The sequence below is a fragment of the Manis pentadactyla genome, chromosome 3, assembly GCF_030020395.1.
Source record: "Manis pentadactyla isolate mManPen7 chromosome 3, mManPen7.hap1, whole genome shotgun sequence".
Lineage (NCBI taxonomy): Eukaryota > Metazoa > Chordata > Mammalia > Pholidota > Manidae > Manis > Manis pentadactyla.
The window spans coordinates 186,109,266-186,122,683 of NC_080021.1; the positions used below are offsets into that span (position 1 = coordinate 186,109,266).

Below are 13,418 nucleotides of genomic sequence, written 5' to 3' on the forward strand. Positions count from 1 at the left end.
TATTCCTTGTTGTCTTAGCAAGGGTATGAGAGTTTCTTGTGGTCAAAGGGATACTGAGGAAAATAGCTGGGCTTGGAGCCATCTTGCTGGTAGCCCATCCAGGAGGCCACCTGCTGGACAGAAGTTAGGAAGGTTAAAGGAGATGACTTAGAGCAGGATTGTCTATATTAGGGTACAACACATGAAAAGGGTTCACGGGCCTTTCTAAAGAACTCACACAAGTGCCCCATAGGAGAGATGGCATTTTGATAACTGCCAAACAACAGGCTGGAATGGTCTGTCATCCACGGCCAGCAGTGGTTTGCAACAACTACCGTGTTAGGTGAAGAGACCACTTTTCTTTTCTTTCTGCTCTCCTCCTGGTTCCCAGCCCCTGAAGAGCTAGAACTCTACTAGAGAAGCTTCTAGAGAACTACAAGAGGAGGAGGAAAAACCACATAGGGGCCATAATCTCTTCCCCACTTCAGGTTCGTTAAGCCATGGCTCAAGCTCACGCAGAAGAGGGGAGCAGATGAGTTCTGCATCGGACCTGATACTGGAGTTTAAGCCAGATGGGACTGTGTTTTTACATAACTGAAAGGGAACAGAGAATTATGGAATCTATCTTTGCTGTTGTGAAAAGTATGAAGGAGACATTTGTCCTGGCACAGATGAACACTGTGATAGGGTGGAGGTTATGTCTATACCCAGCTAAGTTCAAAGCTCAACAGAGAAGTTAAATTTATTACTAAATTAACCCTTGAAGCCATTGTCCCATTTTCCCTGCAGTCTCAGAGGAAATTTTTTTCCTTGTAAAGTGAATCCCTTCATCTATACTCTTGTTTATTCATTGAGAAAACATTTATTTGACATCTAAAACATTGTCAGTGTTGAGGCATAAAGGTTAAACATGATAGAATTCTTTCTCTCATGGAATATGCAATCTAGTGAGGTAGGTAGAAAATAACTACCTACTTAAAAAATATGTATTAAGGGTTATAGAAAATGGCCTGGAAGTCCTCAAAGAAGAGTAGTTAGTCAGAAGGCAAGGGAAGAGAAGGCATTTCAGGCTGATGGAAAAACCATGGGCATGGACTAATGTAACCCATAGGGATGTATGCTCAGAAGGCACAAGTGGCACCTGAGGAGGCTGGAGAGGAAGATCCTGATGGGCTAATGTGCTTCATCTCCATCCTGTCAGCCAGTGAATCTTAACAGCTATGGTATTGTCCCTGGAGGGGAATTTTGGATATCTGTGGGGCATTTTTCACTGCTGCAGTGATGGAAGGTGGCTGCTACTGGCATTTTAGTAGGGGTCATGGATGTTGGACTCTGCAATGAGAGAACAGCTCCACATAATTAAGAATGTATTGTTTTTAAGTAGGCATTTACTTTTCTGCCTACTACGTCTGCTCCACTAAGTCATATATTCCATGGGAGAGGGAACTTTATCTTCTTAATCTTTATACTTCAACACTGGCAATACATTTGGGATGTCAAATGTCCTGAATATTGCATGATTTCGATATCCTGAGTTCAGCATTATTTTCAGATGTTCCACAAAACATTTTTGAAGGATGTCATATATAACTATATAACTAATTCTAGTTTATTACTTATGCTAACACTGGTGTTTAATCTAGTATTTTTTTTTAGTGAAATGGTTTCTGATCTTACTTCTTTTATATCCTAACTTACCTATTCTTTATGATTAGGTGCAAGCATCTGAGTGCTTCCTTAAGTCTTCTATAATAGTCATGTCCAATCATCTATGTATTGAAATTCCCATTGTTTGATTCTAAGTTATCGTCTTTTATTCCTCTCTTATATGACAGTTAAGACATTTTATTGGTGTTTGAAATTATGTGTATACATAGCTCGTATTATCTGTGAATTTCATTTTAGTTTAGTAAAGGTGCTGTTAAATATTTGACATATTTATTAGAAGAAGGTAGATTTAGGTTTAATAAATAGGATCAGAAGTCACTGTGTAGCTGTTGCTTTTCAAATATTGTTCTAGCTATAAAGCTCAAACTTTTGTGCTTATGAACTCCCTAAAATAATAATAACCCCCTTACACAGTTTTAATTTGAAATCTCACATTATCCAAGTTTATATTTGTATATTATTAATAGGAGATAGAAAATTTAATCATCTTATAAGTTGAAATAAATGGGCTTGACTGTAATCATATAAATATTTCATGATGATTTGATAGATTTTAACTATCTTATTGAATAAAGCACACTAAATACTAAATAAATTACTTTTTAATCCATGGATTTTATTCAGTGTGTCTGAAATTTTTGGCAACCTGCCAAACTTTTCAGTTATATTTTTATTTGTTTATTATAAGTCAGGCTATTAAGGTATAACTTACGTACAGAAATTTAAACTACTTTTACTTTTTAATTACTTTTGAAATAAAATATTACTTTTGAAAGAAGATATTTCACTAACATAGTCTCCTTTGGCTGGGACTATAGAGAATCCCAGCATGGGCTAAACACCCCATTTCTAATGCCAGGTTTTACCTTTAATAGAAATACATATGTGGTAACTAAAGGCAGGAAGCCCCATAGTTTAAGGCACCTTGATTATCTTTTAAAGTTTCCCTAGATCAATATGTTAATTTATACATCCCTTTGCTTGGTGCTCCAGCAGTTCTTACACCCTAGAGCAATCCATCATAATTAGATTTGACATGGGCACAGGACTTTCTTTTGTAAAGTAGGAGGACTGTGTGAGCACGAGCTCATTCTTGGATAGATCAGTTTTGGGAAAGAGTCCATGTGAAAGACAAGGATCTGAAAATGGATTCCCTTGAAACCACTTGTATATACCTACCCCTTGGAAACTCTTTCTGTGCTTCTCTTACTTGAAGGGTCCTGCCCAGAGGTTCAGGGGCTCAGGGGGTTCTGTCTGAGAAGGCACTAAGCTCAGGGGGGTTCACCATTGCTACTTCATCTAGAGCAGCAGTGCTGCTTTTCTGTTTTACATTTAAACTTTTGTTTGAAGGAAGAATTTTGCTGCTAAAAATACCAGTTTGAAAAACAGCCTCCATGGGGAACCATTTAAGGATTTTAAGCGGGGAAGTGACATAATTAGGTTTTTGTTTGAAAAGGTCACTTTGGCCTCTGAGCACATGTGGTGGATGGAGTGGAGGGAGGTGAAATTGGAGGCCCAGAGACTTGTCACAGAGGGGTTGAAATAATTCAAGGGAAAAATTGTAACTACTGTGAACTCTAGGCTCCATTCCAAGGTGGTGGCATCCACTTTAGATGGAGCAGGGTCCCCATGGTTTGCAAATTCTCACCCAGCTGCTTCTCACATTTACATATTCTGCCTGGCCTTTGCCTCTGTGACTCCAGCTTTAGAGTAACCTTTGACTCTTTCTTCTTCATCCTGTAGATATAGTCAGCTACCAAGTCCTGTTGTTTCTTCCTTCAAATTATCTCCTATTTGTTTTTCTCCATTACTATTCTGTCCTCCTAGACCAGATATTTAGCATTTCATGCTTGGATTTCTTCAGGAGCCTCTTAACTGGTCTTCCTGCTTTCAGTCTGTCAACCAATCCTACATTTGCACTGCTAGCCACCCCTTTTGTTTTTCATGATGTATTGCAGCCATGCAAAAAGTACATTTTTGTCAAATCCTGCTTCAGATTTTCTTCTTCCCAATCTTTGTCTTTTCTAGGAAATTCTAAGAAGAGCAGAGGATTGAAAAAATATTAAGACAGTTTCCATTTTCTAAAGCTGTTGTGATCGTGTTTCTTTTGCCTCTCTTTATGTGAGATATTTCTAACTTCAGCAGGATTTAAAAGGTGAGGGAACACATGCCACTTTTTCTCGGTGAAAGATTTTGTGAAGGAAATAGAATTTTAGGTGGAGTGGAGATGGAAGTATAACAGAGAATATTATATTTGAGACTTTATGCTATCAGATGTACCCAGGGGGTAGTAAGTAATTAGTGTTGTGGGTAATAATGGTGAAAGGTGGTAACAGGAACATAGGGAAGCAGTATATGTACCTGGGAAGACAGGCCAAGTGTGGAGGACTAATGGAAACCACAGGGGATCGGGGGGCACTTTCTGGGCCCTCACAGCAGGGCTGGCCCAGGCTTTGATGGAGCAGATGAGTGAAAATGGTTTCCCTTGGAGAGGGAATCATCATGCAGATAGGTGGGTAGGACTGCTTCTCCTCACATTTCTTACATTCTTTCCTAGGGATACATGGAAAAACTACTCATCTAGACTGTCTTTTCATAAAACCAATATTTCTAGTCCTCAGAGTATGATACCAGTTCAACTTTTAGAATACATATCTAAACAGGTACGTTAGAGGCTGGGATCTGATTTGAAAATATTAGATTTAAAAACTTTTTAACTTCTAGGGAGTCATGTGTGGAGAAGACAAGGGGACAACCTCTCGTGTTGCCATAGTCACAGGTGCAGAGACCAGCACTGGGACTGCAGGATTAAAGATGGCAGAATAGGAAGGCAAGATGGAAACCTCCCAAAAGCACATAAAAGAGCAAAATATGAGGCAGCAAACCCAAGGTCAAGCGGGATCCAAGCTCTCCCCCGACCCCAGCCTACAGGCAGGAGAATGAGAAACAGAGTGGGGAGCGGGTAGGAGCCCAGGAGCACCTCACACATGGCCCTGGAGATCTGCTCTGGGAGCACGAGCCCACATTCAGTTTGAAAGCCGTGCCAGCAGTGGGAGGGGTACCAAAGAGGATGAGGGTTGGACGGAGCTCTCTCCTCAGGAGAAAGAGCAGGTGGAGGAAACTTCCCCAGTTCTTTCTTCAGCCCAACAGATCAGACTCTTGAGAACCTCAGACACTCTATCCCCCTTGCTGGCAATGCAGCCTGGAGGCTCCTCCCTGCGCGTGCTGCTTGCTTGGCTCCATTTCAGCCCAACCAGAAAGGTGCCCAGAAGACCCATCCACAAGAGCTCCTTCCTCCCTGTGGGTGTCCAAGCCTGGTGCTCTGTGTCCAGCTGGGGCACATCAGTCTGCCCACCCCATTAACCATGCAGCCCCACCATTACTGCAGGCCAGGCAGAGGGTGGCCCAGCCTACAGTGAGCTCAACAGAGATTCCTAAGCTGATCACAAAGGCAGCAGCTCAATCAACTTTGCACCCAGACTTAGACCACTCCAGAAGCCAGACAGAAAGGCGGCCCTGCCCACAACATGCCAGCAGCTGGACACCCACAAAAAATAACCAGTCACTATAGAGTAAATAATCTTTATCTTATGGGCACCATAGCACACCTTCATCATAAAGCTATTACTTTTTAGATCAAAAATCATAGCAGAAATATCTAATACAAAGGAAGAAACACAGAATCCCTGAAAAAATGAGCAGTCAGAGGAATTTGATCCAAACAAAACTACAAGACAGAGCCCCAGCAAGAAGGCTAAATGAAACAGAGATCACCAATCTTGATAAAGATTTCAAAATAAAAGTCATAAACATGCTCATGGATTTACAGAAAATAATTCAAGATCACAGGGAGAACTTCCACAGAGATAGAGAACCTGAAAAAGAGCCACTCAGAGCAGAAGAATATACTATCTGAAATGAAACATACAATGGAAGGACTTAAAAGTAGATTAGGTCATGGAGGAGACAGTAAGTGAAATAGAAATTAGCAGGAAAACAAAGAGGCTGAGGAACAGACAGAAAAAAGGATTTCTAGGAATGAATGAATGATAAGAGAGCTATGTGACCAATCCAAATGAAACAATATTTGCATAATAGGGATACCAGCAGGAGAAGAAAAAGACAAAGGGATAGAAAGTCTCTTTAAGGAAATAATTGTTGAAAACTTCCCCAATCTGGGAATAGACACTCAGGCCATTGAAGCACAGAGATCCCCTAACAAAAGGAACCCCAGGAAGACAACAGCAAGACATATAATAATTAAAACGGCAAACATCAAGGATAAGGATGTTGGAAGCAGCCAGAGAGAGAAAAAAGATTAGTTATAAAGGAAATCCCATCAGGCTATCAGCAGTCTTCTCAACAGAAACTCTACAGGCCAGTGGGAGTGGCATGATATATTTATTGTACTGAAACAGAAGGACCTCCAACCAAGAATCCTCTACCTGGCAAGATGATCATTTAAATTTAAAGCAGGTATTAAACAATTTCCAGGTAAACAAAAGTTGAAGGAATTTGCCACTACTAAGCCAGTCTTACATGATATGTTAAAGAGATTGCTGTAGATGGAAATGACCCTAAGGCCAAATAGCTTTCACCAGTGAAAATAAGCCCACAGTAAGGTAGTAGACCAACTAATTACCAAGCAAGTATAAAATTAAAATGAAATGAAATAAGCAAAATCAACTATACATAAAATGAGTCAAGGGATACACAAAAAGTGCAGATTATAACATCAAATACAAAAAATGTGGAGGAAGAAGAAGCAGAAGGAAAAAAATATCTTTAGATTGTGTTTTAAACAGAGTAATCAGCAATTTAAGATACACTATTATATAGTAAAGAAGCTATCCTTGAACCTTTGGTAACCATAAAACTAAAGCCTACAATAAATAAATGCACACAAAAATAAATAAATTTAAAAAAGAGAAATCCAAATACAACACTAAATAAAACCATCAGTAACAAGAGAAGAGTGTAAAAGAGGAAGAAAGGAACAGAGAGGATATAAAAAACAGCCAGAAAATAACATAATGTCAGTAAGTACATATCTATCAATAATCACCTTAAGTGTAAGTGGACTGAATGCACCAATCAAGAGACAGAGTGGCAGAATGGATAAGGAAACAAGACCCATCTATATGCTGCCTACAAGAGACTCACTTCAGACCCAAAGACATACACAGACTAAAAATGAAGGGATGAAGAAAGATATTACATGCAAATAATAGGGAGAAAAAAGGAGTAGCAGTACTTATATCAGACAAAATTTATTTCAAAGCAAAGAAAGTAACAAGAGACAAAGAAGGACATTATATAATAATAAAGGGATCAGTCCAACAAGAGGATATAACCATTATAAATATTCACCCAACATACATACAACATAGGGGCATCTAAATATGTAAAACAAATACTAACAGAATTAAAGGAACTAGATTGCAACACATTCATTTTAGGAGATGTTAACATACCACATAACAGTAGATCAGACAGGAGACAAATAAGGAAACAGATGAACTTAACAGATATCTAAGGAAAAAATAGACTTAACAGATATCTACAGAACTCCATCCAAAAGCAGCAGGATACACGTTTTTTTCTCCAAGTGTACATGGAACACTCTCCAGAATAGATCACTTACTAGACCATAAGAAGAGCCTCAATAAATTAAAAAAGATTGAAATCTAGCTTCTCAGACCACAATGGTATGAAACTAGAAATAAATTGTACGAAACCAGAAGACTTACAAACAGATGGAAGCTAAGCATGTTTCTAAATAATCAATGGCTCAATGAACAAATTAAAACAAATCAAGCAATACATGGAGACAAATGGAAACAAAAACACAACAGCACAAAATCTTTGGGATGCAGCAAAGACAGTTCTAAGAGGAAAGTACATAGCAATACAGGCTTACCTCAAGAAACAAGAACAATCCCAAATAAACAGTCTAAAATCACAATAAAAGAAACTAGAAAAAGAAGAACAAATGAAACCCAAAGTCAGTAGAAGGAGGGGCCTAATAAAGATAAGAGCAGAAATAAATAAAACAGAGAAGAATAAAACAATAGGAAAAAAAAATGAATGAAACCAGGAGCTGGTTCTTTGAGAAAACAAACAAAATAGATAAGCCCCTAGTCAGACGTATCAAGAAAAACAGGGAGTGTACACACATAAACAGAATACAATGGGTACTGCAGAAATACAGGAATTATTAGAGAATGCTATGAAAAATTGTATGTCAGTAAATTGGACAACTTAGAAGAAATGGACAACTCCCTAGAAAAATGCAACCTTCCAAGACTAACCAAGGAAGAAACAGAAAATTGGAACAGACCAATTACCAGCAATGAAATATAATTGGTCATAAAAAACTCCCCGAAAACAAAACTCCAAGTCCAGATGGCTTCACAGCTGACCTCTACCAAACATTTAAAGAAGAGCTAATATCCATTCTTAAAGTATTCCAATAAGTAGAAGAGGAAGGAATACTTCCAAACTTATTCCATGAGACCAGCATCACTCTAATTCTAAAACCAGACAAAGATACCACAAAAAAAGAAAATTATAGACCAATACCCTGAAGAACACAGATGCAAAAATCCTTAACAAAATATTAGCAAACCAAATCCAAAAATAAATAAAAAAGATCATCATGACCACATGGAATTTTTTTCAGGGATGCAAGGATGGTACAGTATTCGTAAATATCATACACCACATTAACAAAAAGGATAAAAACCACATGATCACCTCAATAGATGGTGAAGAAGCACTTGACAAAATTCAACATCCATTCATGATAAGAATTCTCAACAAAATGAGTATGGAGGGTATGTGCCTTAACATAATAAAGGCCATATACAACAAACCCACAGCCAACATCATACTTAATAGTGAAAAGTTGAAAACCTTTCCTTTAAGATCAGGAACAAGACAAGAATGCCCACTCTTCCCACTTTTATTCAACATAGTACTGGAGGTCCTAGCCACAGCAATCAGACAACACAGAGATAAAAGGCATCCAAATTGGTAAGGAAGAAGTTAAACTCTTACTATTTGCAGATGACATGATATTATACATAGAAAGCCCTAAAAAAATATACCAAAAAAACCCCTACTAGAACTAATAACTGAATTCAGCAAAGTTACAGGATACCAAATTTATACACAGAAATATGTTGCATTCCTATGTACTAACAACGAACTAGCAGAAAGAAAAATCAGGAAAGCAACTTATTTGCAATTGCATCAAAAAGAATAACATACCTAGGAATAAACCTAAGCAAGAAGGTGAAAGATCTTTATTCTGAAAACTACAAGACACTCAGAGAAATTAAAGACACCAAAAAATGGAAATCTATCTTGTGTTCATGGATAGGAAGAATTAATGTCAAAACATCCTGCCTGAAGTAATTTACAGATTCAATACAATTGCTATCAAAATACCAACAGCTTTCTTCAATGAACTAGAACAAATCGTTCTAAAATTCATATGGACCCACAAAAGACCCAGAATAGCCAAAGCAATCCTGAGAAAGAATAACAAAGCTGGGGGGATTATACTCCCTGACTTCAAGCTCTACTACAAAGCTACAGTAACTAAAACAATTTGGTACTGGCGCAAGAACAGACCCATAGATCAATGGAATGGAATAGAGAGCCCAGATATAATATATGATTAAGGAGCCATGAGTATACAATGGGGAAAAGACAGCCTCTTCAACAGCTGGTGTTGGCAAAACTGGACAGCTACATGCAAGAGAATGAAACTGGACTATTGTCTAACTCCATAAGCAAAAGTAAACTCAAAATGGATTAAAGACCTGAATGTAAGTCATGGAACCATAAAACTCTTAGAAGAAAACATAGGCAAATCTCTTGAATATAAGCACAAGCAATTTTTTTCCTGGACACATCTCCTCAGGCAAGGGAAACAAAATAAAAAATGAACAGGTGGGACCACATCAAATTAAAAAGCTTCTGTACAGCAAAGGATAACATCAGCATAACAAAAAGGCATCCTACAGTCTCGGAGACTATATTTGTAAATGACTTACCTGATAAGGGGCTACCATCCAAAATATATAAAGAACTCACACACCTCAACACCCAAAAAACAAATAACCCAATGAAAAGTGGGTGGAGGACCTGAACAGACACTTCTCCAAAGAAGAAATACAAATGGCCAACAGGCACATGAAAAGATGCTCCACATCAATAATCTTCAGGGAAATGCAAATTAAAACCACAATGAGATATCACCTCATACCAGTTAGAATGGCCAACATCCAAAAGACAAAAAATAAATGCTGGCGAGGATGTGGAGAAATAGGAATCCTCCTACACTGTTGATGTGACTGCAAATTGGTGCAATCACTGTGGAAAGCAATATGGAGGTTCCTCAAAAAACTAAAAATAGAAATACCATTCAACCAGGGAATTCCACTCCTAGGAATTTACCCAAAGAAAACAAAATCCCTGATTCAAAAATATACATGCACTCCTATGTTTATCACCTCACTGTTTGCAATAACCAAGATATGGAAGCAACCAAAGTGTCCATCAATACAAGACTGAATAAAAAAGATGTGGTACATATACACAACAGAGTATTATTCAGCTATAAAAGGAAAAATCCTGCCATTTGCAACAACATGGATGGAACTAGAGGGTATTATGCTCAGTGAAATAAGCCAGGTGGAGAAAGACAAATACCATATGATTTCACTTATTTTTGGAATATAAAAACAAAGCAAAACAGAAGGAACAAAACAGCCTTAGACTCATAGACATTGAGAAGTGACTAGTGGTTACCAAGGGGGAGGGGAGTGAGTGTGGGGGGTACTGTTGACCACTGTGATGTACATTTAGTAATAATAATAAAAAACCTTTTTAACTTCTAAAAGAAAGCAAAGTGTGAATTCATAGTAAAAACCATTGACCATTGCTACAATAGTAGCGGCTGTTTGAGGATATTGAATATTATGAGAAAGTGAACTGGACCTGAGGTCTAGAATCATTTTTTGCACTGCTGTATGGAGTGGGAGGGAAAGAGGGAGGTGGAGGGTATGGGCCACATGAGCAATAATGGGGGTTGACCTGTTTGCAGGATTCTGTCTCTCACTGAGGGTAAAAAATGCAGAATTTTTAAACAAAGTATTTTTTTGCCTTCAAATTGTTTCACTGCATTTCTCTTTTTACACAGCCTCCTCCTCTTATTGAAATGTATTTGAAATGAATCTTTTCTGTCTTATTTAATTTCCATGGCTGTTCTCTGCCCTCTGTTGGCAGGTTCTTTTGGACCCATGTGTCTTGTGTGCAGGAGAAAATCATGTATCAAAGTCCTTTTCTGCAGGTCAGGTTGGTCAAGCAGAGAGAAGACTGGAAGATGGTTTCTTTTGCTAGAATCCTATAGGACTGGAGGCATGACATAGTGTAGCGCAAACCTGAGGGTCCAGAGTTAGCTGTGAAATCAGATAAGTTATAAAACTGTTCATTGCTAAACTGAGAGTCAGTTTAGGGCAACAGAGCCTGCCATGGAGAAGATTAGTGTGAGCCCAAATACCATGGCAGTCCCAGAACTTAGCAAGAGTCTTGAGACACCTTTGGCCTGAGTGTAACTGGGGTTAGGATTTCTTTCTATTAAGGAACAGGGCAGCTTGGAAACCACAGCAGCTTCTAACAGCTAGTGATTAGTTTTGGATCAGAAATGAGCTGTCCCAGAAGAAGTTAGGTGGTGTCTGCAAAGTAGTCGGAGGCTGTACCAACCTTACAGAGGGAAACAGGGATCCTAACTGGGTTCTGCTCAGGCCAGCAGTGTCTTTAGATTTCCCAGGTTTTGTATGAATTGCAGTGGGGTCACCAACTTCTGCCAAAATCTTTTTGTCCCTATCAATGAGAACAGTGGTCACTTGGATCATGGGAGTATGGAGATAACAATCTCATTTATCTAACATTTTCTACCTCTCCCCCAAAATGAAAAAACAAAACAAAAACCTTTCACTGGATGTTAATAAGAAAATAACATTTCCTTGCTCTTTCCCACTTTCCAGTATTAGTGGCCGGTTGGAAGGAAGTGGGAAGGGCCAAGATGCTTGGCAGTTTAATCCCTAATATAGTTTAGAGTTGTCCTTAATATGCAGAATAAAGACATATCATGTACTTGAACATGTCTTTGAGTTTGGGCAACAGTGGCAGATGGTCCTCACTGGGGTCTGCAGATGTTCCAAAGAGACTTCTTGGGGTTTTTGGTGGTCATTAGTTGGTAAGTATGGCTTCATCTGGTAAGTTCCATGAGTCAGAAGAATATTTGTACAAAGCCTCACCTTAGAGACCAGAAAACCTGGACCCTAGTCTCCTCTCTGCTACTTCAAAAGCCACGTAGGGCTGGGGGAGAGGAGAGGGGAAGGAAGCTATGTGACTTCCCTCTCTGGGACTCAGTTTTCAGTTAGCTTTGAGATGAACAGTGTGATTTACTTCTAGCCCTGAAATTCTGTGATTCAGGCAGAGTTTGGATCATTTTGGATTTGCTTCTCTTTAGTCTGTGTGTAGTTGCTTAAAAAGTATTATTTGTTTGACTCTAAAGTTAGACTCTAAAGTCTTTTGCAGCTTATCTTGTTACCCTTGTGACTACTCTTTTTTTTCCTTGCTCAGATAGGATGAAATTCCTTTGTGCTAACGGTATCAGGAGCTGGAACTGGGGTTACCATCTCTCCCTGTTAAAAGAAGTTGTCCTAAGGTTTCCATTTCTACTGGACTTGGTACAAGAGACATTGTTGGCCTCTGCGCCCCAGGGATTCCAATTGTATGCTCCTCAAAGGTAAGGGCTATATCATTTGGCGTATTTACCCCTGCAGCTTGTGCAAGACAGCCCATGTTCAATAAAGGAACATCAGACCGAAGAATAAAATGGCATTGTCTTCAATTCCCCCCAAAGCCACTAGGTGTCGCCTTCATCTCAGCGAAACTAACGGCATCTCTCTTCTAGCACGCCCGTCCTCCTCCCTGTGCTTTAGGAGCTCTCTCAGCTTCTTGGCATTGCTTTCTGGAGAAGTGGCTTGAAGGGGGAGACAGACTGTAGCTCCCCACAGGGGGAGGAGAATGGGTTTCTGTGGATCTCCTTTATGACAATTTGAGAAAAACTCCCTAAGGTCCCATAGCAGTCCCTCCCGGCAGTCATGATCTCATCCCTCGCAAGCTGTTCCTCAGGAGCAGAGCAGCACTCCAGATATGGGGTCTCCGGGGCGAGCCTTCTAGGTTGGAAGCTTGGGAGCAGGGTGGAACCCAAGGGGATAGAATGCGTTTCCATTGCTCGGGGAGTGTTTTGCTTAGTCAGTCCTTGAGCTTTTGTCAGGTGCAAGCCTGGGTTGCACTGGGAAACAAAAGGGAGCCCTTGCCCCTGAGCCGGTGGTGTGGTGGAAGTGCAGCGGCTATGCTGGGCCTCTGACGACTTGGCAGGGAACAGAGGGTCAGGGGGCTGGAAGAGGGGATTGGAGGGTTGAGTCCTAAGGAAGGAGACTCATGGACCTTGTAAGGACTCAGGAAAAGCTGGTCATGGGAGCCCCTTGGTGCTGGAGGATCCAGCCTCCTAGCAGGCATCTCTTCCTAGTGAAGGAGTGAGAGGTTCCTGGTAATGAGAAGGGTGGTAGGTGAAAGGTAGGTGGAAGGGTTTACTAGGTGGAGGACTAGTGAGGTTACTAAATATTTGGGGATTCCTGACCGCTTCTTGAAGACCGGAATGTTTGAGGGACTCGGGAATTAAAAGA

The 13,418-nt window shown here is 39.7% G+C and overlaps 1 protein-coding gene across 1 annotated transcript in view; it reads right to left on the minus strand.

Annotated features, from left to right (window-relative positions):
* Positions 1–13,418, minus strand: part of MSMP (microseminoprotein, prostate associated) — a 36,744-nt gene that overhangs the window by 22,173 nt on the left and 1,153 nt on the right. The window lies entirely within an intron of this gene.